The 18,501-nt window shown below is 42.9% G+C and overlaps 1 long non-coding RNA gene across 1 annotated transcript; it reads left to right on the top strand.

Annotated features, from left to right (window-relative positions):
- Positions 1 to 231: 231 nt before the first annotated feature.
- LOC114045033 lies at positions 232 to 2,053 on the top strand. Its single transcript, XR_003569336.1, has 3 exons — positions 232 to 533; positions 1,238 to 1,460; positions 1,818 to 2,053. It is a non-coding gene; the product is annotated as an uncharacterized LOC114045033 (long non-coding RNA).
- The last annotated feature ends 16,448 nt before the right edge of the window (positions 2,054 to 18,501 follow it).

Genomic DNA, 18,501 nt, shown 5'->3' on the forward strand with positions numbered 1-18,501 from the left:
CATTTAACAAAGCAGAACCAAGTGAGTTGAGAAACAACAAACAAAACCTTGCATCAGTTCAGCGTTCCCTTCGAGGTCAGTCTTAGGTTCCCCTTGTTGAATCATTTCAGTCTGGTCCACCTCTTTGTGACCCCATTGGGGGTTTTCTTGGCAGAGATGCTGGAGTGGTTTGCCATTTCCTTCTCCAGCTCATTTAACCGAGAGTTATGGTCTCGATCATCCTCACATGCTTATTTTTCAGAGCACCGTAATATTCCATTACATTAATGTGCCATGATGTTTTTTGCCATCTGCTAATATTTGATTTCATAGGTTGTGTGTTGCTTTTTGGCTATTCCAAGTAACTTTTTTTTTAATGGATGGTTAGGCAATGAAGTCAACAATCGTTTTTTAAGCACCTGCTGTGTTCCAGGGACTGTGCTTAGCACTAGGGTTACAAAAAGAGGCAAAAGACAGTCCTTGCCTTCCAGGAGCTCACAGTCCAATGGGGGAGACAATAAGCAAAGAATCATGTACAACACGCCATATGCAAGGTAAGTAGGAGATAATTAACAGAGGAAAGGCACTGGAATTAAGAGGGATTGGGAAAGGCTTCTTGCACAACACGGGATTGTAGTTGGGATTTGAAGGAAGTTGGGGAAAGGCAGTGGGTGAAGATGAGGCGGGAGAGTGTTGCAGGCACAAGTGACAGCCAGAGAAAATGCCCAGGGCCAAGAGACAGAATGTCTTGCTCATGGAACAGCCAGTGTCACTGGATCAAAGAGTTTATGTCGAAGAGTAAGGCGTAAGACGGCTGGGAATGTTGATGGACTTGACTACCAGAGGACTCTGGTTTTGATCCTGTTAGCAATAGGGAGCTGCTGAAGTTTATTGGGTAGTTGGACCTGCACTTTATGAAAATCACTTTAGTAGCTGAATTTGAGGCTAGATTGGACCGGGGAGAGACTTGAGGCGGGCAGACCCACCCACAGACTATTGCAATTATTCGTCGAAGGTCTGTACCAGAACGGTTGCAGGGTCAGAGGAGAGAAGGGGGTGTGTCCAAGAGATGCCCCAAAGGTAAAATTGACAGGCCTTAGCAACAGAATCACAGAACCTGAGAGTTGTCAGATCTCCAGTGAGGGAAAATCCACCTTACCTCCCAAGGCACTCCATTCCATTTGAGGGCAGCTCTAATTGTTAGGAAGTTTTTCTTTACTTTTTGAAGTCATAAATCTGTTATCTTTGCCCCTTCTAGTTCTAGCCTCTGGGATTAAGCAAAATGGCCTCTCTTCCATATGACAACCTTCAAATACTTGCAGACCGCTGTCATGTCTCTGCTAAAAACTTCTCTTCTCCAGCCTAACCATTTCCAGATCCTTCGACTGATCCTTATACATGGCCTATAATTCAGTTATCACACCATCCTGGTTGCCCCTACAAGTCACATTTCAGTTTGTCTTGGACCTTCCTAAAATGTGGTAAGTGAATATAATATAATACGATATAATATAATATAATATAACATAATATAACACAACATAAAATAACACAACATGACATAAAACAACACAATGCAACACAACATAACATAACATAATACAACATGATATAACATAACATAACATAACATGATATAATATAATATAATTGAATATAACTGAATATTGTATTCCAATCAAGACCTGTCTGGGACAGAATATTTTATAAATATCCTTTTAAAATGGTATTTTAAAAATTAAGTCTTTGCAATGGACTCACTCTGTCAAAAGGCATGATCAGTTTTAGGATTTGTATACTGTCAATATTCTTCTTCCAAAATTTTGTACTGTTTACAGCCCCACCAATGATGCCCATTTCCCCATAGTCCTGGAAATGATTACGTGACATGGGAGACTCTGGCAAAGGATCGCCCAGCATGGTGTAACTGCATCAAAGAAGGTCCTGTGCAGTATGAGCAAAGCAGAATTGAAATAGCTCAAAAGAAGTGCGAGATGCATGAATTTAGAGAACCCACCCCAAATATTCACATGGACTATTTGTTCCTGACCTGTTGGTAGGCTTCTGAGCTCGTATTGGTCCGATCAGCCACAGTTGGACACACTGTACATTGACCCTGATATAGTGATGTCATTTTGGTTCTCTTTGAGAACAGAGGACAACAACCACCAACATTAGTTTTTAATTATTATTTTTTTGACATTCTACTGGGTTTAAAGTGGTATCGTGAGGTTTTTTTTAATTAGAATTTCTCTGATTATTAAGAAATTTGAACCCTTCTCAGCCATACAAGGATCTAGGACATCTCCAAAGGTCTCATGATGGAAAATGCTATCCACATCCAAAGAAAGAACTATGGAGTTTGAATGCAGATCGAAGCATACTATTTGCTATTTTTTTCTTCTGTTGTGTTTTGTTTTCTCTTTCTGATGGTTCCTCCTATTGGTTCTAATTCTTCCTTACAACTTCACTAATGTGAAAATATGTTTAATAGGAATGTATAAGTAGGGCCTATATCAGATTGCATGTCATCTTAGGAAAGGAGGTGGGGGGGAATTTAAAACTCAATAGCTTATGGAAGTGATTGTTGTTAAATCAAAATAAATTAATTAAAAAAAAAGAAATTTGAGTGTCTATTCATGTTGTTATTAACAATTTCAAACCCAACTCTTGTTGCTTGGAGTGGAAGTAAGCTAGGAGCAGAAATACGATTAGGATCTAGGCCTTCTAACTCCCCACAGGAAATTCTGCTGCTTTGGCAGCTTAATTACATAGCAACATTTGAGACGTTTACCCAGCATGTCTGAGACATTAGTGTATGTACTCAGGGTGAGGGTTAAAGGGAAAATCATAGAGCTGTAAGAGACAAATCCCCCAGAATACCTCTAGTGATGAGGAACTCCCCTACCTAATAGGCAGTCCATCTATTTTTAACTAGTGCTGATTGTTAGGTAGGTTGTCCCTATGCCGAGCCAAAATTTGCCTCCCTGGAAGTTCCACCCATTGGTTCTAATTCTGGCCTCTGGGGTCAAACAGAGCAAGACTGATCCCTCATGTATCTCCCTCCAGTTGTCCTTGAGTATCTGGACCCAGCTGTCCTTCAGGCATCTCAAACTCAAGGTGTCCAATCTCTTCCCCCCAAGCCCTCTCCCCCTTCCAAATGTCATATTACTTACAGTCCCAGGCATCAGCATCTTCCTTGTGACTCAGGCTCGCCACCTAGGTGTAATCCTCAATACCTCACATTCACTCACCCCCATATCCAATCAGTAGCCAACCTTGCCTTTTCTATCTTCACAATATCTCCGGTCACACAACTCTAGGTATAGCTACCTTATTATCTCACAACTGGACCACTGCAATAGACTTTTTTCTTTTCTTTCCTCTTTTTTGGAGGCAGAGTTAAGTGACTTGCCCTGGGCCACACAGCTAGTAAGTGTAGATATGAACTCAGGTCTTCCTTACTCCACGACAATTGCTCTAGCCACTGTGCCACCTAGCTGCCCTGTAATAGACTTCTAAATAGTCTTCCTGCCTCAAGTCTTTCCCCATTCCAATCCATCCTTCACTCAGTTGCCAAGGTTATTTTCCTAAAACACAGGTCTGACCATGTCATACCATGGCCATCTTCTCCTCCCACAATGAGCTACATTGACTTCCTGTTTTCTCCAGCATTAAATATAAAGTTCTCTGGCATTTAAAGGCCTTCCCAACCTGGCCCATTCCTACCTTTCCAGCCTTCTCACTGGGTCCTCCCCTCTCCACACTCTGTGATCTAGTACACTGGCTTGCTGGCAGATCCTCACGGCTGTCACTCCTCCTGTCCTATACCTTTGCCTTCGTTGTCCTCCATGTCTGCAATACCCGGCTCGTCCTCTTTGTTAGTCTGGCTTCCTTCAAGATTCAGCTCAAATCTCATCTACCTCTATACTTTCCCCTTTCAGGCTACCTTCATCTAGCGCATATCTTCTATATACCTGGTTATTTACATGTTGTCTCGAATTCTGGTGTAAGCTCCTTGAGCCCAGGGACTGGTTTTTTTTTTGTCTGTTTGTTTTGTTTTTTTCTTATTATCCCCGGGGTTTAGCATGGTGCCTGGTATATTGTAAAGACTTAATAAATGCACCTATGTGGTGCAGTGGATAGAGTACTGGGCTTAGAGACAGGAAGATGAGTTTAAATTCTGCCTCAGACTCAGACTCATTTGTGACCCCGGGCAAGTAGCTTAGTCTCTGACTCAGTTTTTTCATCTGTAAAATGGGGATGATAACAACACCTACCTCCCAGGGTTGCTGTGAGAATCAAATGAGATAACATTTGTGAAGCATTTAGCATAGAGCCTGGCACACAGTTTGGTGCCTAATAAATCATGGCATCCCTTCATCTTGTTAATAATAGTAGCCAACATTTATATGGCACTTTAAGATTTGCAAAGCACCTTGCAATTATTATCTGATTTGATCCTCACAACAACACTGGGAAGTAGGTGCTATTATTATTACCCCATTTTATGGGTGAAGAAACTGAGAATGGGAGGTTAAATGACTTGCCCAGGGACAGAAGAAATAGAGGGAGGGAGAGAAGGAGGGAGGGAGGAAAGAAGGAAGGAAGGAGGAAAGGAAAGAAAAGAAGGGAGGGAAGGAGAGAGGATAGAAGAAAGGAAAGGAAAGAGGAAAAAGGAAGGGAGGGAGGAAGGAAGGAAGGGAGGAGGGAAAGGAAAGAAGAAAGGAGGGAAGGACAGAGAATGGAAGAAAGGAAAGAAAAGGAAAGGAAAAGGAAAGGAGAAAAAGGAAGGAAAGGAGGGAGGGAAGAAGGGAGAGGGAATTTACTAGTGAGACACTGTGCAAAGTGCTAGGGATACAAATAGACAAACAGAAAGATGGTCCCTGCCTTCAGTGGAGGAAGAAAAGTGGAGGGGAGGGATGATGGTCCTGGTCCAGGGCCCTGGTTCTGAATCCTTTAAAGGCCAGAGCAGAGCCAGGAGAGGAATGAAGTCTGGCTCAGGCCCCTTCACAAATGGGGACCCCAGGACAACCCTCCTCACCAGTGGGAGAAGAAGGGCTAGTTTGGCCCCTGGGAAATTCCAGGGTGGGGAGTCCCAGGTTCTGAGGAAGTTCCAGGATGAACTAGCAGCAGCCTGGTTGTAAAGTCTGGAGTCAGGAGCAGATGTGGGAGGCTGAATTCAAACTCAGGTCTTCCTGACCTCACCTAGCTGGGGAGCTGTGGACTGATTAACTAAGCATCTCCTCCATGCTCTTTCAATCACCACACATCAGTAAGCTCCTGCTTTCTGCTGAATACTGTGCTAGGCCAAAGAGAGGAATACAAGAAGGTGGTAGAGAGCATTAGTGGGACATAGTCACTGCCCTCATGGACTTTTTAACAGCTTATTATCATAGCTTATTAGGGCTAAGAAAAAAAAAGTAGTAATAGTACAGGGTTGTGTAGGATTATAGGTTTAGGGCTGGAAGAGGTCTTAAAGGTCATTTAGTCCAACCCTCTTATTTTATAGATGAGGAAACTGAATCCTGTATATATGGGAGGCACAAAACAACGTCCAACATGAGGTCCAAGGGAGAAGGCTAATTATATTAATAGTAATAATTATAATAATATTTATATAACACTTACCATGTGCTAGGAGCTGTGCTAAGCGCTTTATAAATGTTATCTCATTTCATCCTAGCAACAACTTGGAGGTGTACTATTATTATCCCCATTTTACAGAAGAGGAAACTGAGGTGGGCAGAGGGAAAGTGACTTGCCCAGGGTCACACAGCTGGTATCTGAGGAGAGATTTGAACTCGGGTCTTCCTGACTCCAGACCCAGTGTTCTGTGCCCTGTGGGGCTACCTATGACCATAAGATAGCCCTCTGGGCATTTTTATCAACCATAAATGTGCTCAGCATACCATTAGGGCCTTTCTCCAAGCCATTCACAATAACAGATGACAAGGAGCACTTTAGGATTGCTAAAGCATTTGTCTCATTTGAGCCTCATGTCAGTCATGCAAGGCAAGCCAGCCATCCAGGGCTCCAAGGTGTTCATCCAAAATCATAGGAGCTGCCTATAAAACAAAAATGATAATGCAGCTGGTGGCACAGGGGATAGAGCTCTGGACCTGGAGTCAGGAAGACCTGAGTTCAAATATGACCTCTAACACTTACAAGACGTGTGACCCTAGGTGACTCACTTAACCTGTTTGCCTCTGTTTCCTCATCCGTAAAATGAGGATAATAACATCTATAAAATAAGGATAAATAACAATCCCTCATAGGGTTGTTGTGAGGATCAAACTATTATACTGTATTATATTGTATTATATCATATTATATTATAATATATATATTTACCAATATTATATTGGTAAAATGTTTTGTAAAACATATGGCATATCTTGAATAGAGAACTTAGCTATGTGGGTTCTTTTTACCATCGTTCAAACTTAATATTGCTTTATCTATATTCCTAACTGAAACTAATCTAGCGTGTTAATTGACAAGAACAATTAAGAACAGGATGCTTAACTGACATAGTCCATTTAAGCAGTTTTATCTTTTTTGACTTCCTATTAATAAATTATTGAGAAGTGTTGCTTTAAAAATTGCTTTGTAAACCTTAAAGTGATAGATAAATACAAATTCTTCCTCCTCCTCTTTTTCTTTCCCTTCTTCCTCCTCTTCTTCTTCTTTCTCCTCCTCTTCTCCTTCCTCCTCTTCTTCCTCCTCTTCCTCCTTTTCTCCTTCTTTATTCTTATTATTATCATCCATAGGATGTCATGAAGTAAGTACTGCAGGCATTAAATTGAGGCTCGAAGAAGTTTAGTCATTTACCCTTGGTTGCACAACCAATAACTTCAAGGAGGGGAATTTGAATTCAGATCCCTCTTGATTGCAATCAAGGAATTTGAAGTGAGAACTAGGAGAATAATCTGATGATCACATTGTAAAAATGTGCAATTTTGAGCGCCAGTCTCCTCAGTGATCATCCAAGGTGCCGAAAGACTAATGAATCAGCACGCTCATCACCTTCTGACAGAAAGGGCATGGAGAATGAGCTTACGTTTTTTTTTGCACCTGGTCAATTTGGGGATTTGTTTGGATTGATTGCATATTTATTGTAGGGGTTTTCTTTTTTCTCTTTCCCAGTGGGAAGGAGAGAGGGTGGATGCCTATTAATTGAAAAATGATTAATTAAAAAAGAATCATGGAATGTGAGTCATAAGGGACCTCAGCTGCCATCCATGAAAGGAATTCCCACTCCAGCATAGCAAACAAGGGGTCTTCCAGCCTCTGATTGGAGATCTCCAAAGAGAGGGAAATTACCATTTTCCTAGGTGGATCATTCTACTTTTGGACAGCTCCAACTGTTGGAGTGGTTCCTGACACTAAACCTAAGTAGGCCTCTTTGCGGCTTTCACCCATTCCTCCTGGCTCTGTCCTCTGGTGCCAAATAGAACAAGTCTACCACTGCCTCCTTCACATGGCAGCCTTTCAGACACCTGACTATAGCTCCCATGACCTCCTTGAGTCTTCCCTTCCTTCAACAGATCCTCATACAACAGTCCTCTTATGACTCCAAGTCTGATAGGCCATCTGTTATACCATGCTGTCTCTAAATATATTCAGTGGCAAATGCCAATAAATGATAAAAATGTTGACGAGAACTAAGCCAAGGAAAAATGTCCATGACACTACAGTAATACCCCTAAGGGCTTATGGTCCAGTGTGCATGGGGAAAGTCTAGCTAGAGAATAGACCTGCGGGGTCACTGATGTGGGGTCACACCTCCTCTCCCATTCCTCCTAGCCCCTGAGTATTCTCCAGCTCAACATCCTGTTGCTGTTTTGCAAACTGAGGACATTAGCAACATAGGAAACTGAGAATGTTTGAAAAAAGTTGTGAACATTAGGAAATGCCCATTGCAGTATTAGTACAAGAGCTTGGCATTGGCCCAAGGAGATGTTTCGGTCCTCTGTTTTTGGAACAGTTGTGGAATGGAGCCAGAAGTACCCACCCAATGGATAGCGAATGAAGTGTGTCCCCTATCCTGTCCTTACATGTTCTGACTCTAACCCTAAGCCTCCTCTCTCAGGGCTGGAGTCTTGTTTGTCTTTTGAGAGGCAAGCTCGAGGCCTATTTTGGCTCGGGACTACAGTTCTATCAATAACACCTCAAATGTTCACATTCTTGAAGTGATCATTTTTGTTGCTCAAGTGAATCTGCTCTTGAAGAGGTAGTGGAAAGAAGGCTGGATTTGGGGTCAGAGAAGGTAGATTCAAATGCTGTTCGTTGGTTGTCCAAGGTGACCTTGGACAAGCCAGTCCATTTTTCTAGGCTTCAGTTTCCTCACCTGAATATAAGGGCATTGATGAATAAGTGCCCCAAGGATATGGACAATTTTTCAAAGGAGAATAGAAAACTATTGGTTAGTTGTTTTTCTTTCATTCTCCAAGAGGACCAAAATGATGTCACTAAATTGGGATCAAGGTGTGGTGTGTCCAATTGTGACTAATCAGACCAATACAATCTCAGAAGGCTCTACCACAGTTTGAGCACAAATAGTCCACGTGACCATTTGGAGTGGAGGTGTCTCTAAATTTGTACACCTCACATTTCTTTTGAGCTACTGCAATTTTACTTCACTCACATAGCACAGTGGCTTCTTTGAAGTGGGCACCCCATGCTGGGTGGTCCTTTGACAGCGTCTCCCGTGTCATGCAATTGATTTCTAAGTTCTACAGAGAGACCTTGAGAGTGTCCTTGGATGGCTTTTTCTGACATCTCTGTGAGTGCCTGTCTTGTGTGAGTTCTCTGTAAAATAGTCTTTTAGGCAAACATATGTTTGGCATTCTGACAACAAGGCCAGCCCATGAGAGTTGTACTCTCTGCAGTAGAGTTTGAATGCTTGGCAGTTTAGCTCAAGAAAGGACCTCAATGTCCAAGATGATTTTCAGAATCTTCCTAAGACAATTCAGATGGAAGCAATTCAGTTACAACCATACAAAAGATTGTTCTGAATCATTAATGAGACAAATGCAAATCAAACCAATTCTAAGCTTTGACTTCATACCCATTGCTCTGGCTAAGATGACAGGATGGAAATAATGTTTGTAGGGGCAGAGGAAAGACAAACTATATTGTTGGTGGAACTGTGAACTACTCGTCCTCTCCACTGTGCTCTCTGGAATGCTTGTTCAATAATGAACAAACTTGTTTTCATCTTTCTTTTTCTTTCATCTCTTTCTTTTTCACTCCTTTCATCTTCTGGTACTTACTGAGACCTGGCTCCCTCCTGATGACTGCACCCTTCTCAGTACTGGTTATACTTTCATTCATATCCCTTGACTAATTTTGGGGGGGAAGGAGGAATTAGAATATTCCTTGTTCTTTACCGCCATTCCCAGCCTCCCTGCTAGGATCACTGAGCAACTTCTAGTCCTTTGAGGTTCGCATTATTCAAATTTATCACCCAATCTAGATCCTGGGGGCTTCACCCATCAGCTCACGGGATACTCTCCTTCCTTCCTTCAGTAGTTAGCTCACAGTCTCTCTCTGTCTGTGTGTCTCTCTCTCTGTCTGTCTGTCTCTCTCTTCCCCAATTTCTGCACTCATATTAAGAGACTTCAACACGCATATTGATATTCACTCAAATGCCCTAACTTCCCGGTTCTTCAATCTATTTGATTCCATGGTTTTCTCCACCATTCCACCTCAGCTACACATCAGGATAGACACGTTGCTCATCTTGTGGTCAACCATAGGTATTCTACTTCCATGATCATGAACTCTGAAATTATTTTATCTGATCATATTCTTTTATCATACCATTTTTCCCTGTGCCTGACCCTATGACCGCCAAGCCCTCTTGTCCCCTTGGTTCTTTCCCAGGCCATCACCTCTGTACTGGCTAAATTGCCTCCACTTCCTTCTTGTTCAATTCTAAACCCTCTTAGTCTCCCTTCTGACCTCATCATTCTATAGAAACTGCTCTCTCCAAAGTCAGTTTAGTCAACTGAAATCTTGTAACTGTCAAATCCTTGCCTTTTCTCAACCTTCTTCCTTCTTGTCCCTTTGCAGCCTTTGACATTGTTGATCACTCTCCCCTCCTGGATACTGTCTCCCCTCTGGGCTTCCATGACACTCTCCTAGTTCTTCCATGACACTGTCCCTGTCTTGCTGCTCTTTCTTTTGCTGATTCTTCACCTAGGACATGTCAACAAATAGTCAATAAACATTTATGAGACACCTACTAAATGTCAGGCACAGTGCTAAGCACAAATACAAATTAGAAAAAGAAAGACAGTTTCTGCCCTCAAGGAGTTTACAATCTAACCAGGAAAGACATAAAATTAAGCTGAAGGGGGATTGCACCAGAGGGTGGGATGTTCATCCAAATAGAACTCATTACTGCCCCACCCCCAATCATTCTTTTGTTTCTACCTTTAAAACATCTCTTGCCTATGTCCCCTCTTACTCCTTTGACACAATTTGGTGCTGGCCCTCATTACACACACCCCTGGACTATTCCAGTAGCTTTATAGTTGGTTTCCTTGCCTCAAATGTCTCCCCACTCCAGTCCATTTTCTATTAAGCTGCTCTTCCTAAAGTGCAGGTCTGACCATGCCTCAGGTCTCTCTGAACACCAATCCATCCTCCATTCAGTCACTAACATAATTTTCCTAAAGCTCTGACCATGTCACCTGTCTACTCACTAAACTCCATGGGCTTCCCATTGCCTCCAGGAGCAAATCTAAAATGTTCTTTTTGGCATTCCAAGCCCTTCATAACCTAGCCCCCTTCTACATTTCAAGTCTTCTTACACCTTACTTCCCTCTTCAATTCAGTGACACTGACCTCTTGGCTGTCTCATAAACAAGTCCCTCCAGCTCTTAGCTCTGAGACTTCTCTCTGGCTGTCCTCCATGCCTGGAATGCTCTCCCTCCTCCACTCTGACTCCTGACCTCCCTGACTTCCTTTAAGTCTCAACTAAAATCCCACCTTCACCAGGAAGCTTTCCCCAATCCCTCTTAACTTCAGCGCCTTCCTTTGTTATCTCCTCTTTTTCCTGTATTTGGTTTGTATATATTTGTTTGTACGTTGTCTTCCCTATTAGACTGTAAGCTCCTGGAGCTCAGGGACAGTTTTTGCCACTGTTGTTATCCCCAGCATTTAGCACAGTGCCTGACACATAGTCGGTACTTAATACATGTTTATTGATTGTTTAGTTGAATAGTAATTTGGAATTATGCTAAAATATTAACAAAAATGTCCATGTCCTTTGACCCTGAGAACCCACTGTGAGATATATAACACAAGGAAATCAGAGAACTGAAAACACACGTACTCATCCATTAGGAATGTTTAACAAATAAATTGTGATATCTGAATGTAATGGAATATTACTGAACCATAAGAAACAATGAAGAATTCATTGGGAAGACTTATTTGAACTGATACAGAATGAAGTAAACAGATTCAGGAAAACGTAATATACAAGGACTGAGGCAGTGGAAATAGAAAGAACAAAAAAATCACAACAGAACGTTGTATAATTTAATGTCCAAGCTTGGCCCTTGAGACAAGATTAATCAATCACTAAACATTTATTAAATACCTACTGAGTGCCTGGCACTGTGCTAAGGGCTAATGGACTTCCCTCATTCTTTGAAGAGGTGGGAGACCATGGGTAGAGAATGCTGCATACATTGACAGATTCTACTGAGGTGTTAGTTAATTTGCTGAACTGCTTCCCCCTCCTCCCTTCTTTTTTTTATAACAAGAGATGGCTCTCTGGGTAGGGGAAGATGGAGGGATGTATTTGGAAATGAAGATGATCTGAAACAAAAGATATCAATAAGAATTTAAATTTTTTAAAAAACACAATAAGTGGTTCTAGATGACCTCAAGTCCCTTCCAAGCCTATGATATTATCCATGTGTCATGGCCATATTAAAAAGTACAGGGGCAGTACACTGTAGTAGAGAGAGAGCTGTCTCAGAGTCTGGAAGACCTAGATTCACAGGAAATATTTACTGGTTATGAAATCCTGGGCAAGGCAGACAACCTTCTAAAACTATAAATTGCAGAGCAGATGGTGTTCAATATGGACCAAAGGGATTTCCTTACCACAGAATTCCCTATGCCAGTAAAATCATAGCACCAGTAAAAAAAAATTAAGAAAATAACAATCAGTAACATGCTGTGGGACCTTAGACAAACCCTTGTAAAGGGTCTCTTGGGGCCTCAGTTTCTTCATCTGTAAAATGAGAGGGTTGGACACAATGATCTCAAGGGTCCCTTCCAGCTTTGACATTCCATTCTACAATTCTGTGAGCTGTGGAGAGATGAAAGGAATCTTATTATGCAGCTGCACTAGATTTGAAGAGAGAACCAGGTTCAAATTCAGTCCCTGCTACTCTGGGCTCTAGTTTCCTCATTTGTTGAAAAAAAAAATGACAAGATTGAACTAAATAAACTCTAAGTTCTTTTCTGAGGTCCCTCCAAGGTCTGAATCTGTGATCATATGATACGGAAGATATTGGTGCTGGTTGTGATGCTGGCCATTCAGATGATGATGAAGATGAGAGCCACTGGTGACACAGTGATGGTCATGGTGGTAGGCATGGTCATGGAGGAAGTGGTAAACATAATGATGGTATCAGTGGGATGATTATGGGGATGGGAGAAGTATGGGTGATGATAATAGGAATGAGGTAATTATGATAGGGATAGATGAGTTGTGGGGATACTGATAGAGTTAGTTTTGATGTTGATAATAATAACTGACCTATATCATGTTAAAGTTTCAGAACACTTTAAGTGATTAATCCATCAACCAACTTTAATTAAGTACCTACTATGTGCAATTAGTGGTACAGTGGATAGAGTGCTGGACCTAGAGTTAGGAAGACCTGAGACCAAATTTGATCTCAGATACTTATTAACTATGTGACTGGGGGCAAATCATTTAACCCTCAGTTTCCTCATCTGTAAAATGAGTTGGAGAAGGAAATTGCCAAGAAAACCCTAAATAGGGTCACAGAGAGTCAGACATGACTGAACAATTTGTGCTAAATTCTGGGGGTGCAAAGCCAAAAGGGAAACAGTCCTTTCCCTCACAGAGCTTACACTTTAATGGGAAAGAAAACACACATACACAATGACAACAAGGAGGCAATTTGGGGACAGAGGACTCTAGCAGCCAGGAGAGATGTAAAGGGTTTTATGTAGAAGGTGGTGGCTCAGCTGAGACTTGAAGGAAATCAGAGATTTGAAGAGGAAAAAGTGAGAAGGGCAGGCATTCTAGAATTCCAGGTATGGGGAGTAGCCAGTGCAGAGGCACAGAAATGGGTGGGGGGGGGAGTTGTGGATAAGTAAAACAGCAAGATCTGTAAAGCTGGCCCACGGTGTTCCTACTGGGGAGTAATGTCTGAGAAGACTGGAGAGGTCACAAGGGTCCAGGTTGTGTCCCAATAGTGTTTATGTTTGATCCTGGAGGCGATGGGGAGCCACTGGAATTTGTGGAGAAATAGAATGACATAATAAGTAAGACCTGTGCTTTAGGAAGATGGTTTGGAGTGGGGAGACATGAGGTGGGGAGAAGAAATCAAAGGCTACAGTAATAGTGCAGGTGAGGGGTGATGAGGGCCTGAACCAGGGTGGCGATGAGGAAGGACATAGGGGAGAGATGTTGTAGAGAGAGAAAAACAATAAAATCTGGCCACTGATTGGACAGTGGGATGAGAGAGAGGGAGGCGTTGAGGATGACACCAAGGTTCTGAACCTGAATAAACAGAAAGATGGTTGTACCCTAGATAGTCATAAGGAAGTTCACAGGAGGAGCTGCCAGGCTATTGTTGGGGCCCAAGCTCGTGGCAGCGGTTTCCAGAGGAAAGCCTAGTCCCAGAGGACTCTGCTTAAGTCATCGGCTGGAGATTTATAGTGTGTGTGTGGGGGGGTATATGTGTGTCTGTTCTCAATATTTCTGAGTGTATGCATTATCCTGGTACCAGGCCTCCCCTCTCTCTTTATTCCCAGAACAGTTTTAGGGGAAAAATAATAAGTTCTGGCCATGTTGAGTCTGACATAGCTGGGGGACATCCATTTCCAAAAGTCTAATAGGCAGCTGGGGATGATGGACTAGATCTTAAGAGAGAGACAGAGGCTGGATATTTAGACCTGAGAGTCACCTGGACAGAGAGCACAATTAAATCCATAGAAATGGATGAGTGAGCAAGTGTAAAAAGAAAGGAGGTGAGGGCCCAGGACAGAACTTTGGGGAACACCAAGGCAGTTAGTGGGCATGTCATGAATGATGATCTAGCAAAAAGAAACTGAGAAGGAATAACGAGACAGGGAGGAGAATCAGGACATATTCATGTTGAAAAACCAGAGAAGCAAAAGGGGCTAGGAGGAGGGGGTGGTCAGCAGGGTCAAGGGCTTTAGAGAGATCCGGGATTAAGAAGAGGCAATTAGATGTGGCTATGGAGAGATCCCTGGGAACTTTGGAGAAGGCACTTGAGTGATGTGAACATCTGTGTGAAGGAAAATTACCGTTTTCTTTTTACAAACATGTTCAGAGAGCTTAGTGACTTGCCCATGGTCACAAAGGTAATATGTCTTGGAAATGATATCTGTGTCTCTGTTTCCTTGACAACAAGTCAGGCTACACTACTGACTCAGGTCTAGAGACTGCTTCTCGATGATGATAATGACAGAAATGGGTGGAAGCAGCTTGGAGTGGTGGATGGGGTATGTGGGGGGTGGCTAGGCTGTAGCTCTTGTCATTAGTCGGATCCCTGCTTTGGCCCAAGAGATTGAAGCTGGGTGTGGCACAGATACCAGTAAGTCCTGAGTGGGGGGGGGTGCTAATGTTTGTGCCCTCCCTCCACCCCTGCCCATGATAAAATGGGAGGTGCTGACATTTCCTTTCCAGGTAGATGACAGCCAGGACACCACGCCCCACGTCAGGAGCCAGGCTATTGTTGAGGCCCGAGCTCTTGGCAGTTCTTTCCAGAGGAAAATCTTCTCCCAGGGGTCTCTCCATCAGTGAGAAGATTTATAGCCTTGGGGCCAGGGGAGTGATCTTTCCGATGCTTCGAGCATTTCCACCACCCTTGGTATTGAGTTTCCTCTCTCTCTTCATTCCCAGAACATATAATGTCCATTTCCAGCACTGAATCCCTAACTTCCTTGAAAGCTCAGCTTAAGTGACAAGGAAGTCCTTTCTGATCCTCCTTCCCCAGCTGCTAGTGCCCACCTTACCTACCTTATTTTTTGTGATCATTCTTTTTGCATTTGTAGGGCAGCTAAGTGACACAGTGGTTAGAGTGCCAGACCTAGAGTCAGGAAGACCTGAGTTTAAATCCGGCCTCAGACATTTATTTATTAGCTATGTGACCCTGGGTAAATGATGTCATCCTATTTGCCTCAGTTTCCTCATCTGTAAAATGAGCTGGAGAAGGAAATGGCAAACCACTCCAGTATCTTTACCAAGAAAGACCCTGAATGGAGTCTCAGACATGACTGAAAATTATTGAACAAAATTTATTCTGCATATACTTACATATGGGTATGTTATCTCCCCAGAGAGCATGTAAGCTCTTTGAGAGTAGGGGTGGTTTCATTCTTTTGTAATTGTTTCATTCCCCATCTCCCTTTTCAGGACCCTTTTATGTCTTGTTTTCTCCTATTAAAATGTAAACTCTTTGAGCCAGAGGAGGGGAGCAACTGTCTCACGTTTGTCTTGGAATACCCAGTGCACACACACACACACACACACACACACACCCACACACACACCCCCTCTGCACAGTTGTCCCTTATGTACTGTTCGCCATATGCCAGGCCAGCAGAGCACCAATGTATTTTGTCTTTAATTCAGTTCTATTCAATCTTTTTCTCAATGACTTGGTTGAGAGCATAAATGAAATGTTTATCAAATTTGTGGGTGATATGAAACAGGGAATGAGAATTAAAACATAATCCAGAATGATCAGGCTAGAAGGATGGTCTGAATCTACTATGATGTCAACTAGGGAAGGGCATCTCCTGGCGCAGGGCATCTCCATTGAGACGGAGCTAATAGAACTTGCCCTTTGTAGAAACAACTGAGCTTAGCATCTAGTTAGCAAGAATAATTAGTTCAAGTAGGATGCTCCCATATGGAGTGCTCAACCCTCCTCCCATAGGGTCCCAATGAGTACACTTGGCCATAATTACTCATGTAACAAATATGTACTTGGGTTCATTATCCTAGAGTCAGGACCATTACATTTGTCCTTCAGGGCTCTAGGGTACCCTGAGGGACTGGAATGTCTTTTCTCATGCTGACCAGATCATAGATTCCAAATTCTGTGTCTGGTTCTGGGCATTGGAAGGGATGTCATTAATTGAGAGCCCCTCTAACAAAGAGCAGTCAGTATGGCGAAGGGGATTGAAAACCACATCATATGAGGGACCATTGAAGGATCTGGGGATGTATAGGCTGGAAAGGAAAAGATGCAAGTGGGAGATAATCACTGTCTTCAGATGTCTGAAGGGTGGTCATGCAGATTAAGATTAGGCTTGTTTTTCTTGACTCCAGAGCACAGAATAGAGTGGAAGGCACAGGAAGGCAGATTTTAGTTTGACATAAGGAAATATTTCCTGACCATTAGAGCTGTCTCAAAGTGGAATGGGTTCTCCTAAGACGTAAGGAGTTCCCTGACATAGAGGCTGGATATTATAGACATACTTCTGGCAGGGTTTGGACCCAATTAGAGAGAAGGTGGCAGAGAGGAAGGGGTAGCTAGGTGGTACAGTGGATAGACCTGAACCTAGAGTCAGGAAGACTCATCTTCCTGAGTTCAGATCTGGCCTCAGACACTTGCTAGCTGTGGGCCAAATCACTTCACTGTTTGCCTCAATCTCCTCATCTGTAAAATGGGTCAGAGAAGGAAAGGGTAAATCACTCCAGTATCTCTGCCAGGAAAATCCCAAATGGGGTCACGAAAAGTCGGACACAAGCGAACATCAACAAAGAGAAGAGGTGTGGAAATTCAAAGGGCACTGGGAGAAACCTGGATTTGAATCCTGCCTCCAATCCATGCTAGTTGTGTGGCCATGGGTAAACCACTTAGCCTCAGTTTTCTCATTTGAAGATCAAATGAGATAATATTTGTCTAGAAATGGAACTGGGGAATCAGGTAGGGCGGGATGGTGGTGTAGGAAAGGTGGATGAGGCACAGAAGGATGGTGAGCAGAGATTGAAGGAATCATGGGGTGGGCAGGATGTCAGAAAGCACTTTCTATTTCACTCATTGAGTATTTAGTGCACCCAGACTGGCATTGCTAATTTTCTTTTCATCTGGTTATAGGGTCATGGGATTTAGAGAGCGTGTAGTCCAACACGTCTGCTCATGTTTTTCCCCCTCTGCTTTTTGTCCACTCTGATCTGTTTTGCCCAAGCTGCCACATTTGGGTTTAATAACAGGAGATGGGAATAGAAGCTGGACCTGAGATTTCCCTAGTTCCCTAGAACTCCTAGGTAAGGATACTCCCTACACCAATGCAGGTTAGTACCTTCTCTGCAATGCATAGTAAGAGTTGCCTAGAGTACCAAAGGGTTCAGTGTCTTGCCCAGGGTCACATAGCAAGGATGTGTCCTAAGGAGGACTCGAATATGGGTCTTCCTATCTTTGAGGCCATTTTTCTAGCCACTAATGCTCCAAATCTTGCAATGACTTCCTATTTCCCACCCAATAAAGATCTAACCCTTGTATTCAAAGTCTATCTTTTTGGCCTTATTTTGTGCTACTCCTCAATAAATACTCTAAGATCCAGATCAAACAGTCTGTTCTCCTACTTTGTATGTGCATTGTCCCATCGCCATGCCTTTGCTCAGACTACCAGATGCCTGAAATGCCCTTCCCCCATCTCCTGCTGACTTCTTAGCCACCCTTTAAAGTCCAATTCAAATCCTCTCCTAAACTCCAGTCTGTGTCCTTGAGGAAGTCTTTTCTGATTCTTTCTGTCAGTTGTGACCTTCCTCACCTTGGTCCCCACAGAACACTGGGCTCTGCTGCACTTATCATGGATGAGTTTGCATCACAATGTTTTGTTCGTGTGTCTTATCTCTCTGCTTGACTGTATGCCACATGAGGACTGGAAGGCATTCTGGACTCAATCTTGTGCCTGCCCCAGCCTTGGGTATAATGTTCTTGCACTTAATAAATGTTGATGAAATCTGTATTACCTCTCATTCTGTAGTCCTTTATTCACAATGTCCCAGGGCAGCACCAGATAGTAAAGTGACTTGCTAGAAATCACACGGCTAGAAAATAGCAGAATTAGGCCTCCTGATTTCAGAGCTGCTTCAATATCTGGCCTCCCCTCCCACCCCACCTATTCCAAGCAGTGATTGTGTCTTAGACAATCCCTAAGGTGGCTCAACAAAGGGTTAGACACGTTGGTGATCCCCAGAGAACATTTGTTGATTGACTAACTGATCTTTAACTAGTGACATCTGGAACTAGTAAC

This window comes from Vombatus ursinus, unplaced genomic scaffold (genome assembly GCF_900497805.2).
Source record: "Vombatus ursinus unplaced genomic scaffold, bare-nosed wombat genome assembly UNPS02014777.1, whole genome shotgun sequence".
Lineage (NCBI taxonomy): Eukaryota > Metazoa > Chordata > Mammalia > Diprotodontia > Vombatidae > Vombatus > Vombatus ursinus.